The sequence below is a fragment of the Artibeus jamaicensis genome, unplaced genomic scaffold (assembly GCF_021234435.1).
Source record: "Artibeus jamaicensis isolate MK-2021 breed Jamaican fruit bat unplaced genomic scaffold, CSHL_Jam_final contig_1015, whole genome shotgun sequence".
In the NCBI taxonomy this organism is placed as follows: domain Eukaryota; kingdom Metazoa; phylum Chordata; class Mammalia; order Chiroptera; family Phyllostomidae; genus Artibeus; species Artibeus jamaicensis.
This window is the reverse complement of record NW_026521194.1, coordinates 17,365,162-17,379,451: the sequence shown is the minus strand read 5'-3', so window position 1 is coordinate 17,379,451 and position 14,290 is coordinate 17,365,162. Positions and strand designations below refer to the sequence as shown.

General features: G+C 39.9%; 1 long non-coding RNA gene across 2 annotated transcripts in view; it reads left to right on the top strand.

Moving 5' to 3' along the window:
• Positions 1-14,290, top strand: part of LOC119064387 (uncharacterized) — a 56,068-nt gene that overhangs the window by 18,755 nt on the left and 23,023 nt on the right. For both annotated transcript variants that reach the window (XR_008392091.1, XR_005085389.2), the window contains exons 2-3: positions 10,854-10,945; positions 12,506-12,904. This is a non-coding gene — a long non-coding RNA (uncharacterized LOC119064387). The remainder of the gene's footprint in view (positions 1-10,853; positions 10,946-12,505; positions 12,905-14,290) is intronic.

Here is a 14,290-nt window from a genome sequence, read left to right as displayed (position 1 = left end):
ATGCTTTGAATTTTATGAAATATATGCACTAAGTTAGAAAGAAATGGCATCTTCATTATATTGAGTCTCCTATCTAAAGACACGATAAATCTTCTTTGTTTATTAGGTTTAAGCATATTAAAATGCCTTTTTTGTAGATCAGAAGTGTTCAAAAAACAAAAGTAGATTTGAGCAATGGGAAGGCATCTCTTGTTTTACTTAGGATATCTCAGTAGAATCAAGATGTTACTTCTCCCTAAATTAATTTATAAATTTAATGCAATTCCAATAAAACACCAATATCAACAAGCTCCTTTTTGCAATTGGACAGGTTAATTCTAAAATTAATAAGGAAAAGTAAAAACATAGAATAGTTAGAAAACACTGAGAAGGAAGAAGTATAAGAAATAACAACTCTACTGGATATCAAACATGCTCCAAAACCTCTGTAATTAAACGAGTAAGGTACTGGTGCATGCACAGACAGAACAATGGAACAGAAGGGAACGTTCATCAATAAACCACTCATGTGTAGAAATCTCATCTAAGACATGGGTGGTATCTCAAATTATTGGGGCAAAGATTTTTTTTAACCAAATGGTGTTGAGTAAACTAGATAGTCACTTGGAAAAAGACAAAATTAGATTCACTACTTATACTACATGCAAGAATAAACTCTAAATTAACTGAAGATGTAAACATGAAATATAAAACTACAAATGATTAGGAGACATGGAAAAATCCCTTTATAACCCGGATGTAGAGAAAGCCTTTACAACTATTACTCAAAAGCAAATCTAATTTAAAAAGTCTGATAAACCAAATATTCTGTTAAATAATTGCCCAGTATTTTTTAAAATGTCCATGTCATGAAAGACAAAGAAAGAAAAATTTGAGAAATTTTTACAGATTAAGAGAGACTAAAGCAATATTATAATTAAATGTAATGCATGATCCTACATTGGATCCTTTACTGAAAAAAAGATACATTATCAAAACACTAGGATAAGTTGATGACAGATGGAAGATTAAATTAGAAATTGAAAAATCTGATAAAAATACTGTATCCTTTTAAAATTTCCTGATGTTAATAACTGCTATACAGTAGTTACATAGGAGAATTTCCTTAATGGGAAATACAAACTAAAGTATTAAGGGATATCTGTTTATCTATCCACACACCTACCTATATAGATATAGTTATTCATTCAGTGCCATCATGGTCAGTGAGGTCATTTCCAGTTTTTGGCTATTATGAACAACATTGTTAGTACATTTTTGCATGTGTTTCTAGGTGCACACGTGAATGCCTTCTTTTGTGGCATATGCTTAAAATTAAGCTGCTGGACTGCAGAGTGTATGCATTTTTTACTTTATTGGATATGTGGATGATCCAATGTGTGTTCCCATCAGCTGTGTGTAAGTGTTGCTGATGCTCTACATTTGTGCCAACATGTAGGTCTGCATGACTTTACATTTTCTGGTAATCTGGTAAGTATAAATGACATATTTTTGTGGTTTCAATCTGTATTTTCTTGATTTCTAATAAGGGGACAATGTTTCATATGTTCATTGACTGTTTGCATTTCCTCCTCAATGAAATGCTTGTTCGTGCCCTTGCCTATTTGCTTGTTTATCTTTTTTAATTTTAGGAGTCCTAAATGCTCTCCATACGAATCCTCTGTTCACTGTATAAATTGTAAGTGTCTTCCACCAATGAGTGAATTATTTCCACATGCTAAATAGTGTCCTCTGACGTCAGAAGTTTTTCACTCCGGCGTCGTCAAAAATGTCAATATTTTTCTTTATGACTTGCTTGTTTGTTTATTGGGTTATGTTGAAGTAAATTCTTTCCTAAGTCTGTAAAGAAAAAGTTGTATTTGCAACTTTATCCTGAATTAAGCAGATTTTTTGGTTATATTGTGAGAGGACTATAGTTCTGTCTTTTCATGTACTTAGCTAATGTCCGAGCACCAGAAAAGCTCTTTTCCTTAATACTAGGTGGAGTCCCTTTTATGATGTGTGGAGTTCCATGTATGTGTGGGTCCATTTCCGGTCCCTCTCTTCATTCTCTCTTTGTATTTTGGCTCAATTTTTTTTATCCCACAGCAATAGCATGTCATCATGTTATTTTCATAACCAGAGCTTGGTATCTGCTACAAGTCATCCAACCGTTTTTTCTCCTTCTTTTTATGAAGAAGTTTTTGGTTTCCTTCCTTCCTTCTTTCCTCTTCCTTCCTTCCCTTCCCTTTCCTTTTTTTAAAAATGTTATTCTATTACAGTTGCCTCAATTTCTCCCCTTTGCCCTTCTCTTCCCATCCCCCCAGCACTCACAGTCAAGTCCCACGCTGTTGTCCACATCTGTGGGTCATTCATACATGTTTTTTGACCAGTCCCCTCCCCTTCTTTCCACCATTGTTCTCCTCCCAGCTCTCTCCTGGACTCTGTTAGTCTGATCCACATTTTTGTGCCTGTAGTTCTATCTCGTTTGTTTGTTTATTTTGTTCACTAGATTCCTCTTAGAGGTGAGATCATATGGTATTTGTTTTTTACTGCCTGGTTTGTTTTACTTAGCATAATATTCTCCAGTTCCATCCATGCTGATGCAAAAAGTAGGACTTTTTTTCTTTTTTTCTGCTGCATAATATTCCATTATGTAAATGTACCACAGGATTTTTAATCTACTCATTTACTGATGGGCACTTAGGTTGCTCCCAGCATTTGGCTATTGTATATAGTGCTGCTATAAACATAGGGGTACGTAAGTTCTTTTGAAGAGGTGATTTGGGATTCTTAGTATATATTCCTAGCAGTGGTATCACTGAGTCAAAAGGCAGTTCCGCTTTTAATTTTTTGAGGAAATTCCATACTGTTTTCCACAATGGCTCCACTAGTCTGCATTCCCACCAACAATGCGCTAGGGTTCCCTTTTCTCCACAATTTTGCCAGCACTTGTTGTTTATTGATTTATTAATGATGGTCATTCTGACAGGTGTGACGTGATATCTCATTGTGGTTTCAATTTGCATCTCTCTGATGACTAGAGATGTTAAGCATTTTTTTATATATCTATGGGCCATCTGTATATCCTTCTTGGAGAAGTGTCTATTCAGGTCCTTTGCCCACTTTTTAAATTAGATTCTTTGTCTGTCTTCCTGCTGTTGAGTTGCATGAGTTCCTTACATACTTTGGAGATCAAACACTTGTCTGATGTATCATTGGCAAATATGTTCTCCCATACAGTTGGTTCTCTTTTCATTTTGCCGATGGTGTCTTTAGCCAGGCAGAAGCTTTTTAATTTGACATAGTCCCATCTGTTTATTTTTCTTTTATTTCTCTTGCTTTAGGAGATCTATTGGCAAAAATATTACCACAGAGGATGTCTAAAATTTTCTTACCTATGTTTTCCTCTAGGACTTTAATGGCGTCACAATTTATATTTAAGTCTTATATCCATTTTGAGTTTATTCCCTTGTATGGTGTAAGTTGGTGATCTAGTTTCATTTGTGTTTGCATGTACTAATATTTCTTTCCTTTTTATTATTAGAAATCTTGGTCTTCAATATAAATTTTAGAATGAGCTTTTCAAGATAAATAAAAAGTCTGGTTGAGATTTTGATTGGAATTACATTGAATCTATATATAGATTTGGAGAAAATTGATATCTTTACAATAGTTTTCCCATGCAGAAATGTAGAATATCTCTCTATTTATTCAGCTTTTCTTATATATTCTAGCAGTGCATTAAAATTTCTTTTATCCAAAGAGTCAATATTAATATTAATCAGGCTTTATTTTAGAATATCAATGTAAGCCCTAGTTTACTTTTCTAGACTTTGAAATGACATTAGTGCTTTCCTTTCCAATACCCCAAATGCTCAGAAACAAGAATGCTTCCTCTCCAAAATTTTACTAAGAAAATTTCAGCCCTGGCTGGTGTGGCACAGTGGATTGAGCGCCAGCCTGTGAACCAAAGAGTGGCCAGTTGGATTCCTAATCAGGGCACATGCCTGGGTTGTGGGACAAGTCCCCAGCTGGGGACGCGGGAGAGGCAACCACTCGTTGATGTTTCTCTCCCTCTCTTTCTCCCTCCCTTTCTCTAAAATAAATAAAATCTTTACAAAAAAAAAGAGAAAATTTCAAACAGTTGTAAAATTTGGTAAAATAGAAACCATACACCCACCACCTGGTTTTTCAATTGTTATTTCCCATATTTAATCTATCTACTCTATCTCTCTATGTATTTACCTGCCTATCTACCTGACTATCTATCTCAGTTTGCTAGAAGTGCCATAACAAAATACTATAGTACGGGTGACAAACAACAGAAATGTATGTCCTTGCAGTTCTGGAGCCTGATGTCCAAGATCAAAGTGCTGTCAGGTTTGTTTCCTCCGGAGGCCTGGTAACTTGCACAGTGCTGCCAGCTCGCCATGTCCTCACATGGTCTTCTGTCCATGCATGCACACTCCTCCTGCCTCTTCCTCTTCCTCTGAGGACACCAGTCCCATTTGATTAAGGCTCCATTCTTGAAACATCATTTAACCTTAATTGCTTCTTTAAAAGCCATCTCTCATTACAGTCACACTAGTGATTAGGGTTTCGACATCTGAATTTGAGGGGAGGACACAATTCAATCCAAAATATATGTCTCTTTGTCTGTCTGTCTGTCTGTCTGGATCTATCTATATCAACTGTCTATCTTGTCAAAACTTTTCAGTATTAATTATAGTCATTATGATCCTTTATAATTAAATACTTTAGAAAACATTCCCCCCAGATAAACGTATTCTCCTGCATGATAAATGCTACTACATCGCCTAAAAAACCCCAATAATAGCCTAAAGCAAACTGATAACAACTCTATATTCTAATTTTTCCAGTGGTGAGTTTTCTACTTTTTTTCCTCCCTTCTATGCTTATTAGTCAGTGTTCTTCTTCAAAGAAGGGCTTTTATCATGAACTAGGGATAAACTTTAGTTGCTTCTAAACAGTCAGGTTGAATTAAAGCACACATTCTTATCCTGGAGCTCCTGGTAAGCGAAGGATACACTTCAAGAGTTTTGTGAACCTCTTGCAATTGTGTACATGTACTTTTTCCTGTGGGGACGTCCATAGTATACTCAGAGTCTCAAGGTGTCTGTCACACTGCAAAGGATTGAGAATGACTTTTCCAAGTTTTCCTGGTCATCCCGTGTCCCATGCTGTTCTCTGTATTGACTTAGACATAAAATTTGGACCACCCTAAAAGTAATGATATTTTCTGCTTAAGAATGCATATTGTTATTTAAAGGCCAAGTAAGAGATGTAATATTTGGAAAAATGAAGGGAAATAAATGTGGCCTTTAATTCGGATCCAGTGTACGATGCTATTGTGAAGGATAATGATTCCTTAGCTTAAATAATGTTGAATATCTTGATTACAAGCACCGTGAAGCTGGGTCCTTTGTTAGCCTGTAAAATGAAAGCGTGCCCTAAAAATTAAAGCATCCTCTTGTGAAGACAGGCTGTAATGATCTGGAGCTGACAGGTTAGTTTAGTTCAAGCATTTCATAGATGATTAAAGTTAATGAGTAAAGTGTAAGCAGGACTCTACTTAATGAACGTGCTAATTGTTTTTCTTGCTGCAAATATTAGCGCTGCTTTTAACTACAATATACAGAAGATTAGGAGCCAATTCATTATACTTTGTTTAATGGGTTATATTTATACAATTTAACGGCATTGTTAAATTCACACAGTACCCTTCTTAATATTCAAAGCACTTTACCAGAGTATGCTATTTTAAGCTCAAAGCCGTCCTTTGTCAGGAGAAAAGGCAGGAATAATATGCCTCTTTGAATGTGGTGGTTGTGAGCCCAGACTGAACTCATGCTGTCTGGACTCGAGTCCTGGCTCCGCCACTTACCGGCTGTCCCATTTCAAAAAAGAGATCAACCTCTCTGTGTTTCGGTTGTGTCATTCACCAAGTGGGCTGAGTGACAGTGTTTGTATATTTTGTGGGTGTTATAGGATTTGGTGAGTATCTGCTTATCCAGGAGGTAAAGCAACCTCATTAGCGTGTTACTAATATTCTCAGTCACATCTGTACCTCCACACAGCCTCCACAGTGGTCATGTAAAACTAGGAATCCCTTCATGTCACTGACTGCTTAAAATACCTGGGTGCTGCCCACCTCGAGGGGAATGAAACCCAGACTGCTCACCACGGCCACCTGGAGGCAGGCCCGTGCCTCACTCTCCACGCTCATCTCTCTCCCTGGCCCCGTCCCTGGACCTGCCCGCCAGACACACCGGTCTCCTTCCTGCTCCTCAAAGCCTTTTCTTCCACAGGCTCTTTTCTCGGACCACACTCCCCCCAGATCTTCAGACACTTTCTGGTTCACTTCTCAGCTCAAGGCAGATTCAGGATCAGATTTAGGGGTGCCTTCTCCGACCATCGTATCTCAACTACACTCTGCCACCACTGCTGTCCTGTTTAATAAATTTTTTTAAAAAGTGTTTGTGAACCTAGGGGCTCATCGCATCCTTTATAGCCCTTGTCACATAAACAATGCATAAGTTAGGATATTTATTTATCTGAAGAAATTTGTAGTGGTGTGGAAGGTCTTTGGAACCGAGTCTCACTCTTATTCTGTAATGCTTTCCCTATGCTCTCTTAGACTACAGTGTGGTTCTCAAAGTTCAGTGCGTGTCGTGCCCACCCCCAGAGTTTCTGATTCAGTTGGTCAGGGAAGATCTCTTTGGGGAGGTGATATTTAAGTTGGGATCTCAAAACTGAGGAGTCCAGTCCATGGGAGCTGAAGGCAGAGAGTTGCAGGTAGAGGGAACAGTAGGTGCACACACTCTGAACTGAAGAAAGAGTAGAACGGAGTAACAGAAGTAAGGCTGGTGTGGTGGAAGCTTGGTGAGTGACTAGGAAAAAAATTCCTGGGTGAGGTTGAAGAGGAGGCAGGGGCTGGATCAGGCAGCACCTGATTGGTCATCAGGAGGAAGGTAGATTTTATTCTGAGCCAACGGGAAAGCTTGGAGAGGCCTGAAGCCAGAGAGAAACATGGACCAATTTACATTATATTCAGTGCTCAGAGAGCCTTGTAAGGGAACAGAGATGTGGTAATAACATTCATCCCACCCCTTCCACTGAAGCAACCATTGGCTCCATACTGTCTTCCTGCTGCATATTTTGGACTCTGAAGCTGCCGTAGAACTACTTTAAGGCAGGCAGTTGCCATTGTAGCAAATGGAATAATATAATGTCTGCCTCAATCCCAGAGTTGAAGGGAACTCTCCAGCTCACATGCCCTTAAGGGATAGCCCAATCAATTTCTCATGTGGAGGAATTTCATATTCCACCTTATCTGTCCTATGGCCTGGGTCCCACTGATTGGACCAGGAGAGACACCACGGTATCCAGAACCCAGACTAACCAGCAGTTTGTGACATGACCCAACACAAGGCTTTGCCCATCGATGTCAATGATAGTGAGCAATTCCCTCCAAATAGACTCTGCTTTTTGTAACAACAGTAGCAGATGATAGCAGGACTAGGAGCTCACACACGGAGAAACGTCACGAGAGCAGAGTTACGAGGCAGTTAGAAATGAGCAGAACCGATTGGTAAGCATTTCTCTAAAAAATGCCCAGAGCAAAGGAGGTTGTTTGGTTGTGGTAGAAGAGGCAGAAGCCAAGGCAAAAAGATGCTGATCTCCAGCCGGTGGAGAGTCAATTAACCTCCGCCCCTGGGAAAGGGAATGAATGGACACAACAGAGCCCCGGCGTGTAGAGGAGTGCTGAGTCCTCCAGGGGGATGCACTGCAGGCGCTCGAGCAGGTCTGTCTGCATGGCTCTTCCTGGGGTCTCCGTGTCTCCGCTCTAATTCCTACATGTGTCCTGGAAATACCTTCCTCACTGCCCCCCATCACCCAGGGTAATAATATCTTCCCATTACCCAGGCCTTTGCCAGAGGGAAGCCTGATGACCCCACTGCATTTAGGAATGACTTATTTTCTGAATTTCCTTTATGGCCTTCCAATATGCAGCTCTGTTATCATTTAGGCCAGAATAAATAATGTCTTCATTTTAAGTTGAAACTTTAGTTTTAGATTTACATTTACCTTCAGAGAGAGAAGTTAATACCCACAGGTACCAAAATATGAGATAGCAGTCAAAATGCCTGTTAATTACTGTAGAAGAACAAAGTCCCTTCATAAAACAAAGCTGCTAATTCACCGAGCTTCAGCTATGATTTATATGTGTGTATAGGAACTCAAACAGTTAAACGTAAACATTTAATAACATTTTCTCATGGATGCAAAGGAGATGTATCGCTTCTCTTTTTAGAACCATTTATTAGCAATTTATAGCCTTTAGGACATAACCCCAAACCCTAGAAGTGCAGATGAGGCCTGTCTCTGCGGGTCTGCTTTTTGTCTCCTTTTCCTCCTAAAACATAAAGGTTTTGCTCCACCTGTGTGGAACCATCTCTACCATCCTGAAAGACTGCGCTCTCTGGCGCCTTGACCTATTATTACAAAACACGGCTGCCCCGGGAAAGCTCCTTCCCACTGCTGTCCCCTCTAGTCTGAGCAAGTCCCCTCCTCTGTGCCTGCATCATACTCTGTGCTCATTTCTCCTTAGTGTTGTGATATGTTCCACTGGACTCTTCAGCTTGCTTTCTTTGTTTGTTTTTTGTCTATTCTGGGCATGGCTTTGAGCTCCCACAATGCACAGACTCCGCCTTCATCTTTCTCCAGTGTCAGGCATACAGACTGTGTGGTCCACAGTCAATGTTTGTGAATGAATGACTGAATAGACAAAGGTTTTGTGCTGAACAAGACTTGTTCTGAAACAGAGGTCTGACTTGGGGTTGCCTCGGGAATGTAGATTCTGTCCTCTCAATATTTATGCTACAGAGAATGGGCAAGAACCATCTTCACACATAATCCCTCGTACTGCCGGCCATGGGCAGCATGCCGAGTGCACTTTCAGGATTTTTCCAACCCTTCCCACCGCCACGGGGCCCAGGTAGAAAGGGTCAGCGTGCATGCAAGCCCTTCTTCTACGTGTGGCAGAGATGAAGGGACACCTCTTCTGCCACAGGGAGCAGTGTCTTTCTGGTCTCTCTGGAGTTTGGCTTTGGTTACTTTTTAATCATCTCGGATCCCACCTCCTTTCCATGGCTGATGTCTCCTCAGCCCACGGGTACCAAAGCTTGCCTCCGAGGTGCTTTCTCTCCCACGGGGCAGCTTGTCCACTCCTTGTGGCACCCAGCACAATTTGTGTTTACATGTTTATGTCCCGACTGCCTCTCTGAGGGTTGGATGACGCTCCTCAAGAGCAGAGTTGGTCCCGACACTGCAGTTAACGCTTCGTCGGCCACAGGCGAGCATCTGGCAGGAGGGGTTTGGGACCAGTTACTTTCTAAGTACCTATTTCTAACTGGTGTGTCAACTTAAAAAAATCATGTAATTTAATTCTCAAAAAACAAACTGGGAGGTAGGAATTGGTATCATTATTTTACCAATAAGGAAATAACCCCAAGAGAAATTGACTTGGTCAAAATAATAGCCAGTGATAGGAATAAAGACTTGGACCCAGGTTTTCTGACAGGAAGTCAGGTTTTTTTTTTTTTTTTTACTTCTACAATATCTTCAGAGAAAATTGCAGAAGTGCTGAAATACGGTTGGCTGTTCTGAAGATGGCAGTGGAGATCCTATAGTGCCCACGGTCAATGCACTCTAAGCAAGAGAAAGAAAATCAACAAGGCAATAATGAAATGATGGCAGAAATGATCCAAATGGCCTGTTGAACCCACTACTAAGCTTTCCTTCAAGCCACTATAATAACCTAGTTTATTATGAAACATTGAGATCTCAATCTGCAATTCACACCAGACGCCCTGTCGTCTAAATTGTACGTCATCTCGTCTTCAGGAAGCTTTTTATGAACTGAGTTGATAAGTGTCAACACTAAGGTCTTATCAGTTTGAGTGAAGAAAATTCAAACATAGAATTCAATTCAGTCAAGACTTTATTTATTGGGTGAAAACCAATCATAATGAGGCTCTGAGGTCATTATTCTAGTTTTCAGAATTTGCTTTCGGAGCGAACACTAGAAAATATTTCATTTTCAAAACATAATGCCTTGTACATACTAGTGTAAAGCACTATGACTCAGAAGTTGTAGTTATAATATCTATGTATAAAAACTGCTGTGAGAACACATGGAAATAGTAGTAAGCTTCTGTGAATTTTGATGAGCAAATAACATCGATTCAAGTCTCTGTGAATTAAAAGCTGAGAAACGTCTACGAACCTTCTCCTTTGATACCATATTGTCTGCTAAACTACAGAAATCGCTCCTTGTCTATTCTCATAATAAATGCGGGTGTTTTAATACAATGTTCTGCAAATGATTTTGACTGGAATCCACAGGGAAAGAAAGAGTCATTCCTCCTGCCTGTGATAGGAACCAGAGAGGCTGCTCCCAGAGAGAGGCATTTGGATTGGGTCTTGGAGAATGAAGAGGACCTCACTGGGCAAATGAGGAGATTTGTGTCTTCCTGGGGAAGGACAGCACGAACAAAGATGGACAGAGGGGAGATGCATGTGCAGTGGGTACTGAGAGTGGGTGGAATTCCCATGAGCATGGAGGACAAAGAGAGCAAAGAGAAAGGCAAGGATGGGGAAACAAAAGGTGGGGGGAGTAAGTCGAAGCCAAGAAGAGACTCATGACATGTTGAGTCATTTAGGCTTCATCTCGAGAGCATGGGAAGTATTTCATCATATGAAATTAAAGACAAATGTCAAACACAAAGATATGAACCGATGTGACCCTTGTAAAGAAGTTAACTAAACATACATCTCTTTGTTCGTAGGAATCTGCGGAGAAAATTAAGAACAGAGACGGACTTTCTTGCATTATTAACATGAAGCAATGATGGTTCTAGTACGTGGTCAGCATCTGTAGGTGAGTGGTCTGCTGAGACCCAGGAGTGCACCGGTTTAGAATCTCAGGGTGTGGAGCTGAAACAACTGAACTACTTTTAGTTGCTTTAAACTTTAAAGTCTCCAGTGTGACATGACACTTCTCTGGGCCTTGGCTTTTTGAAACTATAAGTGAGGAAGTGAAATTAGATCAATGATTTATATCAGTGATTGGCAATTTTTTCTATAAAGGGGTAGATCATAAATATTTAGGATTTGAGAGTTATCACAGCTACTTACCTCTGCCACTGTAGCTGAAAAGCAGCCATGGACAACATATAAATAAATGAACGCAGCTGGGTTCCAATAAAACTTTATGGACAGGGAAACATGGATTTTGTAGTTTTCATGTGTTGAGAAGTAGTATTTTTCTTATAACTTTTTCAGCCATTAGAAACGTGTTTGCAGGCCATAAAAAACAGGCAGTGGGCTGGATTTAGCCCATAGACTATTGTTAGCTGATCTTTATTTCTATATGCCTTACTTACTTACAAGAAAAATGTAATACTTTTCAAAAGCTCAACAATAGTATATTTTTCCAGTTTTTTTACATGGAAAATAGTATAAAAAATAGTATATTTAAAAAATATAGTCAATTTGTACTGACAAAACTGGTGCTGGTTATAGGGGCACTTGCTTTATGATTATAGAGATTTATTGAAGAATATTCTATAGGTCCAAAATAAAATAACTTTTCTTATACCTCCACCATGATCATAGAATAGTTTAAAAAGAAATTGCTTCATCATTTCATATTGTCACTCACAGGGATAAGAGGATATTTTAAACATACATTAGTATTTTAAGACACTATTTTAAAAAATGAGGAAGGATTGAACAGATATTTATATACTGATGTTCATAGCAACATTATTCCCAATAGGCAAAAGGTGGAGATAACCCAAATATCCACTGGTGGATAAATAGATAAACATAAAGTGATATATACATTCAAAGGACTATTATTCAGCCTTGAAAAGGAATGAGGCTCTCATATGCATTACAACATGGATAAACCTTGAAGACATTATGCTAAATGAAATAAGCCAGACACAAAAGGACTGAAATCTTTTTCTTCCACTTGTATGAGGTACCTAGAGTAGTCACACTCATGGAGACAAAGAGTAGAGTGGTGGCTGCCAGGGGCTGGGCAGAGGGAGAATGGAGACTTGATGTGTAATGGGCACAGAGCTGGAGTTTGGGAAGAGGGAAAAGTTCAGTGGGTGGATGGTGGTGACGATGGTATAGCAATGTGAATGCACTTAATGCCACCAAGCTGTGCACTTAAAAATGGTTCAGCTGGTCGATTGTATGCTGTGTGTATTTTAGCACAACAATTTAAAAAACGAGGATGAGAACAATGAAATGGGTTAATCTAGTATCACAAAAGACACAGGGAAGAGTGGAGAATAGGCTGTAGGACTGAAACCTCGTACGGAAATACAGAATTCTTGGAACACAAAATGACCGCGACAACATCAATGTCTGTTTGTCGAGCATCCTTTGTATTACCAATGTCTGTTTTTTAAATACTCTATTTCAGAACACATTATTTCAGAGAATCCTCTCAACTGACATTTTTACAAAGGAAGACAGAGAGGCTCATTGTCAAGAAACCAACAGGCAAGTTGCAAACCCATGACTGTGTTTTCAAAGCAAATCCATGATCTTGCCTCCAAAGCTTCTGTGTGAAGCCACAGTGGGACACTGTCCCCCTAGAATTCTGAGCTGACCCATTTTACAGTGTGTGGAAATCCTCTGTTATGGAACACAAGATTTTCAGGGTCCTTCATAGCCCCACTGCTACCTCTGAAGGACGGAGGTCTCAAATAACTGCATTTTCTCAAGGTCTGGATCCGCAGCGCCGGACCTACGTGTTGCTGGTCTATGGAAAGTCTAAAAGGCTCATGCGGAGCTGCTGGCAGATGGAGCTGTGCACCAGGTTGGTTTCCATCTTCTCTCTCGGCAGTATGACTAGTATAGCCTTGTAGTTGTCCGAGTCCCACCTCAAACGTTTATACAACACCACTAAATAATAAATATGTGCATGCCTTACCTCCCCGCTTGATTGTAAAGGCAGGAGCTGAGCCTGTTTAATATTTATATCCTCCATAAGATCACCCTGTGCATTGCTTTGCACCAAGTAGGCACTCAGCAAATATTTGTTGAATGAGTGCATAAATGAATGTTAAATAATCTGCCTCCAGATTTTTCCTTTTGTTTCAAATTTTCTCCTCCATCTGACATATGCAAGTGCCTTCCGTGTCCCTTTCGTGGATATTACAGATGCCCTCAACTCTTTTTCATGTGCTTCTGGCCCAATTTTTCTCATCCCTGCCAAAGCAGACTGGGGGCCAAAAATAGAACCTCCTTGACAATTTTGCAGAGGACTTACAAGCCCCGGCTCCTGGGGTGGCCATACTGATTCCATTCGAGCAGAATGGAAGTTTCATGACTGCCATATTCTGGATTTTGCCTGCCATTTAAAAGGGATCGAAGTTATCCCTATGTGGTAGTTAACACAAATACCAACCACCCTTGGAAGGTGGGGTTCGAGACAAATAGAGGGCTGTCATCACATAGAGGAATGTCACAGCTTGTCTTAAGGATGCTTGAAGATGCTTCAAAAGGAGACAGAATTCCATCTCTCTCTCTCCCTCCCACCCGCCTTCCTCCCTCAACAGCCACCTACTTTCTTATTTCCTCTCTTTTTTTTTTCTTTCGATCTCTGGTTTATAGCAGGGGCAGTGAGTCAAGCGTTTCTAAGCCAGTGCATATTATGAAGATGCAAGACAAGAATGGGTATAAACGCATATTCTGCCATAATGCTGATTCCTTTGGATTACACTGGGGAAAAGCCAAAGCAACAGACTGTGCCTTGATCTAGAATTATCTCTAATCCATCAGGAATGCTATTGAGATTGTAGAAAGATAGGAGAGATACAGAGCTAATAGTACAAGGTGAAATGACTAAGTTGTTTTACGTACTGCTCAATTTTCTCTCTTCACCCAGTGCAATCTTAGATATCTGGAACATTTATCTACCTCACAAAATGCCCAGAAGTACATTTGAAAATCTTGCAATGGCTACATTTTGTTTCTAGTCTGTGTTGTGCCTTTGTTCAAGGTTTCATCATCTCTTGCCTAAACCATTGCTATAAACCAAAGTATTGGCTTACTTTGTAACTAAAACTGGAATTGTCTTTCTAGGTCATACATAGGCAATTATCATTTTCCTGCTTTTCATCATTAGCTTATTGCCGCCCCCCCTCCCACCCCAAGCTCTGGTTTTCTTTTCCCCCAAGGACATATAATGTGGAATTCCCAA